We start from the raw sequence: 16,902 nt of genomic DNA on the forward strand, positions 1-16,902 counted from the left end.
CATTGTTAAACGTTTTATTTCTTATCTTAACCTAAATATTTATTTGGAAATAGCAGTATTACTTTGTTCATATTACCACACATTACCATTGTTATTATAGTGAACTCACATAAGCAATATGGTATTGGAATGTAAAGGAATTATGGTATAAATATTGACATTTCACCTGTATTACAAAATAATCAATATACTATTACCATGTTGTTACTGGACTGAAATATGAGGTTTAATTTAGCCAGAGAGAGAATGATGTGATCCATGTTTGCATTCAGAGATCTTTACACTGTATCTGCACACAGACATCCTAATATGGCTGCTGATTTACCACCGATGCAACACTTATGGATATTTATTCAGCGGTGAATGTTGACATAAATTACCAAGGAAACCACAGTAAAATGTGAATTACTCACTGTAGCTGTAGAACCACATGTTCGCATACAGGTGCTGCCACTTGAGCGACAGTTACATGCGCAAGGATTGGGGGAAAAGAAATCCAAAAACGCCACCACTTAACACATCTAATTTGAATGCACAACATTAAGCACACATTCCATTTCTAATTATAATCATGCTTTATTGTTTTGTGTATGTCTGTCTCTTTCTACATCTTTTTTTCTCATGCAAAACAGTAGGACGGCAACTCAGGGCAACATAGATGAGATATAACTATGATAAATGCAAAATTAATATACAGATTGACATTTCTAGGCACTAGTTTCATCTGACACCTGATGTTTGTTTAATTCAGATTAATTGTCATAGAGTTAAAGGCCTTTTTAAAATCAATATTCTAACATTAATAAAAAATAAACTCCATAAATAAAGTGTTCATTTATATTCATAATTCACTTGTGTTGTCCAGTACAGGGCAGTGTGGTAGTTTGCTGACTGGTGTCTCACAGCACAGAGGTTCTTAGAGTCCAGGCCAAGGCCAGGTTCCTTGAAGCCCCCCTTGCGTGTCTCCATGTTTCCCAACCTTGGTCCTTGGAGATGACATGGGGGTGCACAGAGCTTTGTCTGCTCTGAGGTTTTGAGGTTAATAGAATTATATTTGTGCACATAAAACCCCATTTTTTGCTCCACCTTTAAATGTATTAAGCCATTTATTACTAACACATCTGTGAGCTTCTGTGTAATTTGCACAAGTATAATTTTAATAACCGCACAACTATTGACCCCAGGTTGGGAACCACGGGGTTAGAGTATGTCTCCAAGGACAATGTAGGTTGTAGTTACGTTATTCGGAAACTCTTAATTGCCTGAAGGTGTGAATGTGAGTGTGAATGATTGTTTGTTGGCCCTGTGATACACTGCAACCTGTCCAGGGTGTGCCCTGCCTCTCAGCCATCATCACCTGGGATTGGCCCCGCCAACTCCCCTGGTGACCTTTAAAGTCTAAGCAGTATAGCTAATGAGTGGATTGTGTAGTACAGACATGGAAAATGCACATTTTGTTTTTGTAAATCTACCATCGCAGTGTTGTTTTTATTCAGTGAGTGGAAAACAATAGAACAAATGTATCATCGAAACTGTGCTGTATGGCACAGTGTGTAAACTACACGCCCATGGATGGATCAGGATTCTCATTTTAAGCACATGGAGCTCCTTAAGTGATCACTGTGACTGCAAACCGTGTTAAACCACAAAACAACAAGGCTAACGTCTCGCATACCCAACATCCAAGTCTCAAAGTTCTTAAAAAAGTGCTGACACACATTTGAAAGCTTTTTTTTTTTTTAAACCTAAATGTTCTCCAACAGTGTTCAACAAGCTGACAAACACACATTTATGCATCTTTCCAAGCACTTGATGAAATTTTAACTCAGTGTCTCATGGGTTCAAGGCTCTCGTCATGTGGTTACCCGCCTTGCATTTGGCACCAAACTGTGACTACTATGTCTGATAAGAAAAAAAAACACAAAAAACAAATGCTTCCACTAGCAAATTTCAGAGTGATATGACCGCACCATGGCCAGACAGAGAAGCACTTTAACAGGAGTTACAACTTCTGGCAGAGTCAGGTGGGAGCACAAATGGTTCAGAGGTCTGAATTGACTTTTTCTGGACATGTAAATTCATTTAAGAGTGACAGGATAATCCTGAGAAGAGTTTTTCAATGAAAACCATGTAGTGATCTGCCATTTTTAAAGAATGCAATAGTGAAAAGAGGTTCCTTTTGTTACATCACTTACGCGACTACAGCGGGGCTAAAAACGCTGGAGCCCGTCTTTTAATTGGTACGAAAAAGCGAGAGCATATTACTCTTTTTATAGCAGCACTTTACTGGCTCCCGGTTCGTTTCCAGATAGTTTTTAAAATGATTTTATTTGTTTTTAAATGTCTTATTTCAGTCATTCTTAGTTGTCCCAAAGATGAAGCTTAGAGAGAGCGCTTAGGCCAGTTTGGGGCTGGCTGGATATCTACCGTACATGCTATAGTCATTCAATTCCTAACTATGCAATTATCTCAGTGTTCGTCCCACTTGGGGAAATTTGGTTTAGTGCAATTTCGGTTAGACTGGTGTTAGTCAGACTAACACTCCTGGTTCAAATCCTGGATTGACCAGGTCCATTCTGCATGGAATCTGCTTGGGTCTTTCTATGGCTACTTTGACTTCCTCTCTCAGGTCAGGTTTTTACGTGGACGAACCCAGCCGAGTCTGCCATTTATTTGATTTCGCTCTGCAGTGAAGAGCCAGTCTTAATGGAATGGTGACATATAAGCGACGTCTAGCAGCTTCTGTATACACTGAAGAGCAGCTGTCTTAAGATTCGGCTGTTGCTGCTATTTTAAGTGACTTGCTCCACGGAGCTCGCCATTAGATGATATCAATAGATAGCCATCACTCCTAGAAATCACTCTCCATACGTCATCCTGGTCATTGGTCTGGTCCAGTTGAGTACAGAGGCATTTTCATCCTCTCGTCACGCCTCTTGGAAATGACAAGTGACCCTTTCCAGACCCGTGCACAGTCTCAAATGAGATTGGGATGCAGTCTGGCGTTAGCCAGGCTAGGTCAGGTCAATATAATACTCTAAATTGTGAATATGCACACGGAACCCTCGCCCAATGTTTGCTGGGATTGTCTCCAGCTCTTCCTGTGACCCTCAAAAGATAAGCAGTACATGACGGATGGGTATTGGTTTTATCATTATAAAATGACCGAGGGATAAAAGGTACAGGCAATATTATGAAATCAAGAAGGTGCATGCTATTAACAATGATTTTATCAGTGAAGCTGCCCCGTCTGTTTACCTCTAAGTAAAGGGTTTAAAAGCCTGCTAGCTCCCTATAAAGCCTCTCTATGCGTCCAAGAGGATTAAAGTGCCGTAAACTGCCGGTGCCATTCTCAGACACCTGCACTCATGTTAAAGTGTGACCTAAAGTTTCCACAGCAAGTACAAAAAAAATTGCTTTTTATTTACATACACAGTGGTGCAGCAGGTTCAATCTTGTGAGTCTGTATTTTCCAAATCAGGAAAAAAAAAGCAATGCAAATGCACTTAGAGCAGAAGATTAGAAAGTAATGTCCCTCATTCTATATTGACACAGAAAGCCATACCGTACAGCAGTCGACAGCCTTTTCCTTCGTCGTCCAAATTGGATAACATGGATTTAGGCTACTTTAAATCTTTTACAGCTATTGGAGCTTCAACTCTTCAATGTTACATTTAATGGGGCAGGGTAGAATGGGTCTGCGTTTGGGCATATGCCTTATAAATTGGACTTCTATGGGTGAGAGCATTGCTCGGCCTCCAGGGGGCCACGCTCAGATAACTTAAATGCAGCACTTTTACTGTAACAGCTTCTCCAATTCTCTGAGCTTTTTTTTTTATATAAAAAAACAACAAACAAAAAACATAACAGCAGTACCACAATGGAATAAAAAGAACAAATACACAGACAAAAAAAAAGTTTTTTGACATGATGGGCTGGGGCAGATAGTCAGAAAATGTGGTAGATTTTTAGAGGATGGTCATGAAGCCTCATAAAACAGTAGTCAAGGTTAGTTCTATCTTCTTATTTCACTCTGGGGATTCTTTTATGTGAGCGTTTTTAAGATTGACAACAACTGTGGTACATAGCATAAAAAGCAGATACCATTTAGAGTGGCATATTGATTAAAAATAAAATAACAAATCAGTCCTTTATATGTTAATTGCAGTTCTACAAATTACATCATTAGGCTGTATTCTACTTTCTTCAGTTTAGGAGCAAAAACTACTTTTAAACGCATTTTTTTAAAAATGTAATACTTCATTGTAATACCAACAATGGATGATCCGTTTTTTTTTTTTTTTTTAAATTTGCTCTGAAAAACTTTAGTGAGTGGAAGAAAAACAGAAGAACAAAGATGGACAGTAAAGCGGCTTCAAAGACACCTACAGGTTTCTTTCTGAAAACGCTCAGTTCCCGGAAGACCGGTGAGCAGAAACTGTCTGTACAAATGAAGGGCAGAGAAGAACACAAGAGAGTGACCACCAAAAAAAAAAAAAAACAACCATCTGATCTCTAAGAACACTGCTGCAACTTCCTTCTACTTCTGTACGAGACAATCCCCTGGAAAACACGGATGAACCCCCAAGCGAGATGAAGCCCTGTCCTATACGTGAACGATGACAGGTTTTATCTTATCTTTTCTTGACTTTCAATCTTCTCTATCATTCATTGATTCCAGTTGTCGGTACATACATATTTTACAGCTGCAGTGTGTAACTTCTGGCAATTTTTGTTGTTGTTGATGTTCCTGTTCTGCCTCTGTGTTGGCTTTTTGGGAAAACAGGCTGTGTACTATCCGACCTGAATGAGGGAGTGTTTGTGTATATAGCAGCAGTGCAGGGGCGGGCAAGGGCAAGAGGCATTGATCAGCTTTTTTAACAGTAGGATTCTCTTATGAAAGTTTTTGTAGGCCTTTTTTCAGTCAATTGTAACAGGACATGTTTACATTTAAAAGGCTGTTCGTTCCAGTTTTAACTGGCGTGACATTGAATAAAGCCTGATATAAGGAGCTGTTGCTTCAAGCAGATGCTCTTCATTACCTTGAACAGCACCTGACCTGTGTGTTGGGGGCAAAGAAACTCTAATCCACTGACATAACTACAGCAGCTGGACACTCAACTTCACCCTGAACCTCCTCCATCTGTTCCTGCTCCTCCTCCGTCTCTGTGCCATGTTTCCTCAGCGCCTCGTGCATCTCCCCAAGAATGCCGCCCTGATGAGCCCCAGTGGTTTTCTCTGCTTTTGATTCAAGGCTCTTAGGGCTTCAGCTCCAGCAGCTTCACTCTTCCCTGTCTCACTGACAAGTATCAAAGAGGGGCTTCACAGCGGCACAGTGCACAGCCACAGTTGGCTCTACTTTAGGACCTACCACTACGCTTAGAGTCCTGAAAGATGCCTCCGTCGCAGCAGGTGTGCAAACGTGTGCATGAATCGATTCTACTGCCCATGTTATTTAAAAGATATGCACTTAAATCTTAACTAGAAGGTTGGGACAAATTTGTCTGGGGACCCAAAATAATTTCAACTGCTCATTTATGGGTCCCAACCCAGGGTTTGGGAACCACTGCTGTAAAGCGCCTGCTCAGTTCCAGCCATTAAAGCAGGTGCCTGGAGACTTGAATGGGCCACTAAACAGTCCTCTTTGGTCTCTGCTTATTGCATCCTGGACCTGACGTTCCATCACTCCAGTCCTGCCTAGCCTCGATGGACATTGAGAACCCATTCAGTTCATTAATGTCTGTTCGGTGTGATCTGATCACATCTTAAGTTAAGGTCTGAATGCTCCTCATCGGTCCTCAACGAGTCCTCAGATCCTATCACCTAAACCACATGTGCATGTGTCCATATTCGTGGTTATGAATGAAGACAGCACAGTAATGGTTAGAGACCACCTCCTCCACCATTGATAATGAGTGGATAGAATTGCAGAACTGAGCAATAAAAATGGAATACACCATTAAAAACTTCATAAAGTCATAAAGTTGATGGAAATATTATGTATTATTCATTTAAATCTAATTGAAGTCAATCTGTTCCTATAGTTTTCCTCACCTCAAATGTGGTCATCTATTTCTAAGTTGTGTAACATAATTATCTGGATGTAAATACCAGGAAATAAAAGCCGAAGTACTAATCTCTTATTATATATTTATCTTTTGACGTCGACGCCAAATTTTTTAAGTGAACAGCAAAAATAAATAAAAAACAGCAGCAATAGCATCACATTTTGAATTTTTTTGTTCATGTATATAAATTGCTGTAATGGTATTATTAAGTACTCAAATTTAGTGGACTTGGTATTGGTGCCTCTTTAGTTTTGACTTTCAGTCGGCTCTCGCGTTCCATCATGCAGTCAATCCACTTTGCAGTAATTTTGCTGTCATTCCAGGCCACTTCCACTCCCACTTGCTTCCTTTTTCCTTTCCAGCAGGTTTATCTGACCTGCCCCTGCTCATCTGTTCCCCATTGTCTCGCTAGTACTGTTTACTGTATATCTTTCCACTTGCTTTCGGCATGTTTTTGTGCTACGTCCCTTGGCTTCTCAGCCTTCTTGTTCTTTCCCTGCCTGTAATCTTTATCACGTTTTTTGACCTTGCCTCTAGTTTTTCCATTGTTTTTTTTGTCTCAGTTTGACCCGGTCTACTTTGTTTGAGTGTTTGGATTTTTTAATCTTTGCTGTTGTTTTGGGGTTTTTTTTTCCAAGTAAAGACTTTGTTTTACATGTGCCTCCGGAGACTTTCTCCAAGCTCCCTTTGTGACACAAAGGCTCGAAAGCCAGAGGAGAGAAAAAGCACATGTAAGAAAAAAAACAAACTTTCCCTCATCTTCTATAAATGTCTTGGATTAGTTCTGTTTGTTAGTTAGAAAGTTTCTTTTTTTACAAATGAAACGGTTGTTCAGACAAATTGCAACCAGTTACATCAAACACGCTGACCTCTCCGTCACCTCTATTTAATTCCAGCATCTTAGAGCGCAAGCAGCTCCAACTGTGCAGTAATGGCAGAGAATTGTTTTGTTAATGCCTCCTCTGTGTTCTCTTGATGACCCGATGCAGCATTCTGCCTACTCGTCCCTGCACTCCAAGATTCATAAAATCTGCTCATTAGAATTCTGCCACAAGTCCGACTGGATTCCTTGAAGCCATTAGAGGTTTGCTGAAAATGGTTCGGGCCGGCCCTCGGCATCGACTGTAATGACACGGATAGGGTGCCAGGGAGAATCAATGCCTCTCTGTGGCTCAAGAATAAAAAACTGTAGCGGCAAAAGACTGGCCCCATTGAGTGCTGGACCGCCGTCTCTGTCGACCACTTAATTGATCAAGGTTTTATTTATCCTGTCACGAGACTTCAACCTAATTTGTTTTCAATGCACTTGTAGAACACCCTCATTGAATAACCATGATTACAGTCCACACTGTATTTTGTTTGTCTTTTCCGCCTCCTTCTACACACACACACACACTTTTAATACAGCGTCTGTGTTAATTTACATGTAGCAGAGGGGCTCATTTAAGCTTGTTTAAGTAATTACCATATCTAACATAACATCTCTTTATTAATTACTGTCTGAACACTATATGTACATTTTCTCCAGATTCTCTTTATGTGTATAGAGGTGACTGAGTCTTCCTTTGTTCCTTCTGAGCAAAGTAAAAATACTGTATCTCATGCGAATTTACTCCACCACTATGCAAAGATATCCTTGAAATTGTGATTTTTTTTTTTTTTTTTTTTTAACCGTGATGCCTACTGCATGCATTTCTATTAAATATCTGCCATAAAAGAACCTCCCTCGCTGTCGTCGACTTACATGGAATGTCAATACCTATAGGGTGTGGAGTGGGGGAGTGTGGAAATGAGGCTGACCAGCTGCTCCTGTATAAGTTCCACACCGCCACCAACGGAGCGTCGTCCGCACGGCTTTGCAAATCAAGGAATAATAATTACAGAACTCCCCAATGTCACCTTTAGCAATTTAATATAACAAGAGTTAATAGCACCATCTTGTGTGCTCTCAGTTTCTAATCTTTACCAGTGTTTGTCCCTTTCATCCTTTTTCTTTTTCTTTTTATTCTTTGCAGTGTTTCAACCTCACTTCTGTTGGAAACATATTGCATTTGTCTGCTATTTTTTAATTAATGAGGGTTTTTTTTTGTTGTTTTTTTCCCTAAAAACAAAAGACAATTTCTACCCTGTCTTCCCTGTATTGAATAATTGTATTTTTTGAGTGTGGGGTCAATTAAAAGATTCACATTTACATTATGAACTCCATAAATAACAAATGCAATGTACAAACCAAAACATTCCAATACTACATTTTCTTTTCTGTTCTCTAGTATTTCTACACGTGCCTACATTAGTCACTAAGAGATACAAACTGTCTAACTGCACATATCATGAGAATTATTCGGTCGAGGACCTCTTGAGCTACACGGCTATTATAATGAATCATGATTAATAATATATTTCTATGATTCATAATTAGGACCTCAACTTTGCTCTATCCAACTGCCTCCGTTTCCGGCTGCTGCAGCGTTTACCGCATCCAACATAATTTGATTTATCTACACCTGTTTTATTTGTACTATACTGCTAGCTACCCGATGCCAACATGTGACAGATACCAGGTTTAGTTTGCTGATTCGAACTACAGCAAACGTGATCAACTAACATTAGTTGACATTATATTTCCCAGTAAGTTGTTGTCAGAACGGCACGTCAACCAGCGCTATCTCTCTCGTCTCCTCTGTGAGTCACAGCGAGATTACTACTCGGCTGTGATGCGTTCACAGGCGCTCGTAAAATCCGCTCGCTCTCGTACCACAGCATTGGCGCGCACATATACACATCGGTAGGGACAATCTGGCTATCTTCAAATAATGGTGGGGACATGTCCATACGCAAATCTACACCCTATGTATTATGATTATTAAAATTATTATTCAGAAAATCCTACATACAAAGGAGGGGCAGAAAGATAGACCTAGCATGTATTGTTTAATCACCATGAAACATCTTCAGTAAAATGTATGATGGCAATATAATTAGAAAACATTAAGTATTTCTCTCCTGAAAATGACTTATCGTGTGGACTTTTATGGCACTTTTCCATGATACAGTTCAAGCCCAACTCGACGTAGCAATGGAGGACGTTGAGTTTTTTTAAAAATGGCAAATATGACTCCGCAAATAGTATCCGCTCAGCTAGCTTGGAACCTCACCAAAGCAGGTGCCAACAAAAGCACCAGGTACCGGGTACTATCTCTAATGGAAAAGCAAAAAAAATGACGAGTCAAGTCTAGCTGAGTAGTGCTAGAAAATTTTAGATAGAAATTTGTGGATCAGTGTTTAAAACTGGGGTTAGGGTGTGGTATGTGCAATACATCGGAGGGAAAACTGTGTGTTTAAAAGCAACTCCACAGACCACAGAGACAATCACATGCTTCTGGAGTCTTAAAGATTATGGCATAATAATCCAAACCCACACACAGGGAAGCGGTTACAATATAAACTCCAACATTGTTTGAGACGCAGACTTCCCACATCTCTTTTATCGCTTTCATGTTCACTAAACAAAAAATGTAAATGCAACTCCTTTGTTTGTGCTCTCGTTTCCCATGAATTGAATTCAAAATATGTCAGATTTCCTATTTGCAAACAAAAGGCTTATTTTGTCTCAACGTTGTTCACAAAATAGTTCAAATGAGCACTGCGATTATAATCCATCCACCAGGCAGGTGAGACATTTCAAGATGGTGATTAAAGAGCCTGCCCCGTGGTCATGAGGAAATGAATTGGGCTTGTAACTGGAGTGACTCCGGTTCAAATCCCAGGACAGGTCAAGGGCTGGCCCCTGAGTAAGGCGGCCAATTGCAAATGACTGCAGGTGGAATGGGTTTCTGTTTGGCCCATGTGGCTCCAAATTTACCAGCCAACCTCTTTGGCACCAGATAAACAGTTTACCTGCAAGAAAAAAAAATCCTTCACTGAACTAAAGCTTCACACAGGGTTTCTCTGTTTCGACCACCATGTGCTTTGCTCAGTGTGACACATCTCCTTGAGATAGAGTTGATCAGGTTATCGATTTTTCGCCTGTGCAATATTGGTCCAGTCCTCGTCAATGGCGGTGCAAAGTTGGATATTGGCAGGAAATAGAACCTGCCGCTTAACCATTGATCCAAAGCATCCCATACATGTTCAATAGGTGACTTCTCTGGTTGCTATGTATAGACCAAGCAAGAACTGGGATATTTTCCCTTTACAAGACAATGGCTACGAGGATCCCTTCACGATATGCGCATTCAAATTGCTGCTAACAAAACATGCCTGTGCTCGTATATAGCACTTTTACTTTTACTCCACTACATTTCCCAAATAAAATATGTACCATTACTCTGACACATTTCCCTTAACCATCTTCGTTACTACAAAATAAAAGTTGAGTTGGTGACGTAATGCCTGGTGGTTGTCGCTAGTTGTTTTTAGCGGCACCAGCCGTTAGCCGCTCAGCTGTTAGCCGCAGATTTAGCGGCTCGTTGTTTACCGTGTCCGACACCGAGGCTCTGGACGCCGGGTTTCAGCTAGCAGTCGTTTCAGCTGAGTGGCCAACCAATACTTTTACCTTTACTTCTAATACTTAAGTACTAGACTATACTTTAAGACGTTTACTCAAGTAATATTCTTAAAGTTGACTTTAATGTCTACCAAAGTCATTTTCTGGTAAGGTACTTGTATCATTTTCAAGTACTTTATACTGTACAAGACTGATTGTACTAAAGGTGTAGTGCTCACTGATACAGATTTGAATTAGAAACTAGAGCAAAATCAGCCTTTTGTTTGCATATAGAACATCATATGTCTTTAACTTCCATGATGGAAAATCAGCGCAGAAACAGAAGTGTTTATTTTTTGTTGAGCAAAGGTCATTAGATGTGAGGGATGTGCGTGAAATAACAATAACCAAAGGTTGCAATGTTTGGGGAAGCAAAATGGAATGTAACCACTATATCTAACAGAAGAGATCTCATTGACCTCCTGTTTATCCAGATTAGTTAATAGTGGTATGGAACATACTGACGTGCGTTGGTTGGGTTGCCGACCATAAAAGCCTGTGTGGCTTCTCATAGGGCGCACGCCATCTGTGGCGGTCCTGTGCCGCCGTTCACCTCGCGAGTATAAACAAGGCTTTAAAACCCCCCACAGTGCTAGCTCCTGCTACAGTCGGCATCCTCAGGACCGCTTTCTTTCCCATGACGACACAGACACACACACAGATACAAATGATTTGGTGCACGACGACGAGAAAAGCGGACTGGGCAAAAGAAAAGAGAGACAATGCTGCTCAGCTGATCTCCATCTGATGTCCAGAGGGAGAATCCTCACTCGGGGGCTGTTTTATGGGCTCATTTGCATTAACCAAAGCGCTCACTGTAAGTCAGCAGGGCTGCTAAGACAGAGGCAGCCTTGCCAGCGCCGGGCAATTATGGCCATAATATATCAGCCCATACTGGGCAATTTCCAGAGACAAGTCAGATGATGCCGCAATTGATTTTTACTGTGCTCTAAGTGTTAACTATTAACACTACTATTAGTGGAATATGCCCATTGTTGTATGTCATTTGTTTTGGATGACAGTATAATCAGTTTGCTGTCGCGTCAAACTCAGGGAAGAAAGTTTTGAATTATTAAGATCTCGTAATGAATGTGCCCGTAGCGTGCTAATTGTGTTGATACTTTGACATAATCACCTGATAAATAAGTAAATACATGGCAATGTAAATAAATAATGACCCGAGAGCTTCCTCAATGAGTCACACGTTACATGCGGAGTGTTGTTTTTCCCTCATGAGCCTTATCACCAAGTCACAAGGTAAGCGTCGTGTTTTTTTTTTTTTTTTTACAGTACACATACAACACTTGTAGGAAAATGAATGTTGTGTTGTGATGTCAAGGAAGGTTGCACACAGTGGTATCTCTGAGGTAATTAAGCAGAATTAAAGGTCTGCCGTGACTGTGAAGGTTTGGCAGGCCTAGGCAATGGTAAAGCTAATTAAAGTGTGTTTTATCCCACTAATGAAGCTCATCTCCTCAGCCCACTGCTATATACAGACGGGTAGTATGTCATCATTCTTGCCTTTACATTTTACTCGTGAAAGTTCAACAGTAGCTCACGCAGTCAGCACCGCGCCTGGAAAAAAGGACAAACGGCACAAAAATGTACAGTCGAATACTTAACGCCCCGAAGTAGCACGAAGCGACGGCGGCATTGTTTTCCTAGGAGACTCAAAAGTGATGAAGCCAGCTGGGGCAAACTCGCTGTTCAGTGTGTTTTGTTGCTGTTCAAGGTTTGCTGCTTGTCTGTGGTGTGAGCTCATTAGTTGAAATGCATCTTTTATTTGTTAGTTTATTTAAACATTGTGAATGCATGCATCTTGCAGGGCATTTATTACGTGTGCACCCGTTGGGACATTTGTTACTATTTAGTTGTGTTTTGTATTGCCTTGAAAATATGTTCAAGTCTGATAATATCAGATTTTCTCACCTGATTCAAACCACATTTTGAGGTGGTTTGAAATCACTTTTCAACAAATCGTCTTATTTTGATTGTGTGATTTCAAATCATCTTTTGGGGTGGGAATCTCACAACCAATACATGGTCTGTGAAACCAATAATATCACGATACAACGATTCAGGATCGACATCAGGATATCTGTCAAACTGAAGAAAACTAAACGTCTGTGAAAAGTTAAAAGTGCAGGAATTCTCTATTTAATCACAACATAAAGTCAATGTATTGAACATGGATGGGGCATCTTCGGTCATGCAACTGCCCAAGTTTCCAGGGACTATTTACGTTAGCGCGCCTTCACTAAAATCGAAAGTGCTACCTTACTCCACAGCAAAGTTGGCTGCAATGACCACAACATTTTAAATTCTCTATATGAGGCATAAATCTGAGAACAACCTGAACTTCTCAAAGCTGACTAGTTCATATTTCTGCAATGTCCGACGGTGATTCAGCAATCCATTGTTGTTTTTGTCCAGAGTTTTCAAAGTTTGTTTGCATTATTGCACACAGTAGCGAAATATAGTGGGGCCCCCAAGGCCAGATTTGGCCAACAGATCAGCTTTATACTACACCTGATGTCTTGCAAAGAAAACCACCCCACAATCAATAAAAGGCAGCATTATGAACCTAAGGTACCCCAGACACATGTGCTCCCTTTGGCACTGCAGTTACACCAGTTATAGATTACACTGCATATAAGCTGTGCTGATGCTCAGTATCTGTAGAAGTTGAATGCATCTTTCACTTTGCAAGTGATGGAACACACAGATGGACTTTTATTGGGAAGTGAGCATAGAAAGTGCAAAAAGTTACCGCGTCACAAAAATATAACTCACGGCGCGGATGTGGATTTTTTTTTGTTTTGTTTTAAATCTAAGTGTTATTCTTGAATATGTTGAATAAAAGGCAGTATTATATTAGACATACAAATGCACTGGATATGTGTCACCCTACGCTTTCTTTGTCTTTGCCAGCATGACACTCCCACACGTGTATAATGTGCCACATACTGTATTCACATCATGTCCATGTTTTGGGAGGTCCAGAATATATTATGAAAAAAGAAGATTCCATTCCCACCCACACCGACTTAAAGTGTGTGAAGCATGTTTTAAAAAGTCCAAATTATTTTTAAATCGTGTAAAACTCTGAGAGATACTGGTTTATTCGCTTAAATGTGGACAAACAACGTTGAGCATCACTGTCTTTGCATGGAATAATATAAAATACCTGTCACTACACAATCTGTTAACGCAAATCCGATTCACGAAGTGTATACTTCTTATATTAGGACAGTTGTGAAATGACATAAAAACATGTATTTTATTTTAAAGAGGGGAACTAATAGATTGAAAGATATCAAAAATGTATATTTTATTTTGCAAGGAAAAAATGACTGTAAGTTATTATCTGTTTACAGTGAACCAGGTTTGTTCTGCACATGTGCAAAGTGTGACTTCCTATTTCCATGTATGTGTAATGACTAAATTATATGCACATCATCACTTTTATACACTACCTAAACCAAAGATAACATAAATAATGGGTTAAGGTTTCTTATTTAATACGACTGATTAAATAAAACGTGAAATGTGCAATTTTAAATAAGAATATAATAATTGTTTCCAGGAAGTTGAGACATTGGGTTTTTGATACAAATCTCATCACTCAACTTGATTTCGAAACACTCAACATGCCTCTAGCCACACAATTATCAAGAGGCAGTTCTGTTATGATGCACTTCTTCAATTTCTGTCCCATTTTGGTCTCCATTTGTAACACAGCCACCCCCACAACACTGTAAACTGCTTATGTTCCAATGTGGGAGTCTCTGTTAGTCATGCCACCCCCGGTCTCTCTTCAGCTCCTCAACTGCTTCTGTTAAATTGAATACCAAATCAATGTTCTCCAGAAAAGACAGAACCACCTACTGCACACACAGAGGGCAGAGCATGACATTTCACCTGACAGTATAAATTAAGAGGTTTGAAAATAAGTTTAAATGTTAATTTCAAGTAAAGATGTCCTGCGCCACTATTCTGCACCATGCAAGACAAAAGTAGACACCTCGCTTCTTTATATCCTAATCTGTTTATCCTTCGCAGCGACAAAACCAAAACTTCCGAGCGCGTATAAAAACCTCACATCGTCCGCCAGCGTTCCATAAATCTCGCCGTGTTTTGTTCATTCGCCTTATTTTTGTTGCCAGCATTGACAGCGTTACGCACCACCACCGAGGATTTACCGCGATGACTCCGAAATTGTGGGGTGAAACATGATCAATTATGGTGTGCCAAACGTTCACTTCCCTCTTTCTGGCTCTTATCACTCTGGTGATAGATGGCGAGATACTAATACATGCTCTCAGATTCTGGGTGGTTTATAGAGAAGGACCACCGTTAATTAGAGTGACAGACAGGTGGAATATATTATGCATGATGAGATATTTTTCCTCATCTTTCTCCCATAATTGGAATAACTTGCGTGGGGAAAGGTTTCTCATTAAAATGGTCTTGTGTTTTAGAACAATAATGTTGCGTTTCGCACTCATATTTATTATATAACCAAATGATCACCGCATATATAATCGACAAAACTACTATAATACCAAAGTCCAAGATGGTATTATCAATTATCATCAATTATTAATCAGTTCCCAATTTAATTGTTAAATTTTCAGCTTCTTAAACGTGAACATCCTCTGGTTTCTTTGCTCCATATAACAAAAAAATCTTTAAAACGTAATCATTGTGCTTTGTGGACAAAACAAGACCTTTGAGAACATCGTCGTTTCCAGGTTTGCGAAAACACTGAGCAACATTTATGGGTTTATGATACACCTGGACTTTAAACAGTCCGTCTATTACCTTTTATAAATGTGTGTGACATATTTAGTCCTGCTGATTGGACATAAAACCGTGGTGAAAAGGCCCAAGGTGAGGCACTGAAAGAGGCGTAACAGGTGCTTGTTGCTGCTGTTCTTGGAGGCTGCAGCTCAAATGCGCTCTCTCCATTCTTATCTTGCTGCTATAATCCCCACCAGCCATGAACATCACCACACGTCACCTAGTACTAGTAGTGCTAGTAAGCCTAATATCTTTGAAATTGTTCTTAATTCTTAATTTAATTATTTTATTATTTTAAATATTTTTTCTTGCAATTCTTACAATTTCTTTGCTTGTGTTTAGTTGAACTTGTTTACATTTTGGCCACTTTTGTCTAGTTTTTCGGCCCGTTTATCCTAGTTTTAAGGAACGTTACAGTCTGAAGAATACTGTAGATTTACAAGCTAGTCATTAAGTATTCTAACCAAGCAAAATTTGCTTGCCCCATTGGCTGATTATTTGACTTAAAACAAGAAAATGTCAGTAAATTTAAGAACATGTGGCTGAGTTCTAGTGGGGCTGTCTCTGCAGTATACTATACTATGGATTTAGGGAAATTAATAGTATACTTTTATGTGTTGACATGATGTTGCGTATTTAACCAATGACATTTCACAGTATGTTCTCCTGTGTTTTTGTATTTTTGTGAAGAAAAAATAGAATACCTTATGATTAAATTGAATAGGGTTTCATCATTCACTTAGATCTGTGTACTTATACTCCAGTATGTAACTGTTAATTGTATTCACATTATCTGACGCGTGTTGTGGTGGGGTCAGAGGAGGTTCACTCATATTTTGTGAGTGTGATTATGAGTCAAACTATGGAGCCTTTTCCAGGCATTCTTAAAGGTCTGGGTTGTGTCACTATATAAAGCCGCAAGCAGCTATTACATCGATAACCGAGCTGTAAACAAAATATAAAAAAAAAAGTAGCTGAGAACTGAAGTCGGTCGATGATTTTTGGGGAGGCAGGCAGGGAGCAGAAGAAGTTTAGCTAACAATATGGCCTTTGCTGATAAGAAGCCCATGTTGGACTGTATAGCTCTGCGGCTCAGATAACCCATTTCCTCCTTTATCCCCGTTTTGCTCTGTGTTGTTGTTGGTCATCTGGAAGTCAGTTAAAGACAGTGATTTATGCCTGGGGGCTTCATGCAGCATGGCCTCATTACACACAGCCATTTTGAGAATCAGTAGATAATTACAGTATACATCATCGACCTCATGGGGCCCAGCAGGTACTGTCATTGCAGCGGTCTGTCATTTAGGCCATAAAGGCTAACAAAATTAACCAAACTGGAAATTTTTGTTTTACCATCATTTTGAATATAATTTGTTCCTGAACTTATATGAATTCTTATTGGAATTTAATTGTGGTCTTTTAAATTGACATTTTTAATTGCCCTATGGTGAATAGGTAATGATTTCTTGCTAATGGTATATCTTT

At 39.7% G+C, this 16,902-nt stretch overlaps 1 protein-coding gene across 4 annotated transcripts in view; it reads left to right on the forward strand.

The window, feature by feature from the left end:
* LOC131459286 (protocadherin-9) overlaps positions 1 to 16,902 on the forward strand; it is a 254,221-nt gene that overhangs the window by 50,985 nt on the left and 186,334 nt on the right. The window lies entirely within an intron of this gene.

This window comes from Solea solea, chromosome 5 (genome assembly GCF_958295425.1).
Source record: "Solea solea chromosome 5, fSolSol10.1, whole genome shotgun sequence".
Lineage (NCBI taxonomy): Eukaryota > Metazoa > Chordata > Actinopteri > Pleuronectiformes > Soleidae > Solea > Solea solea.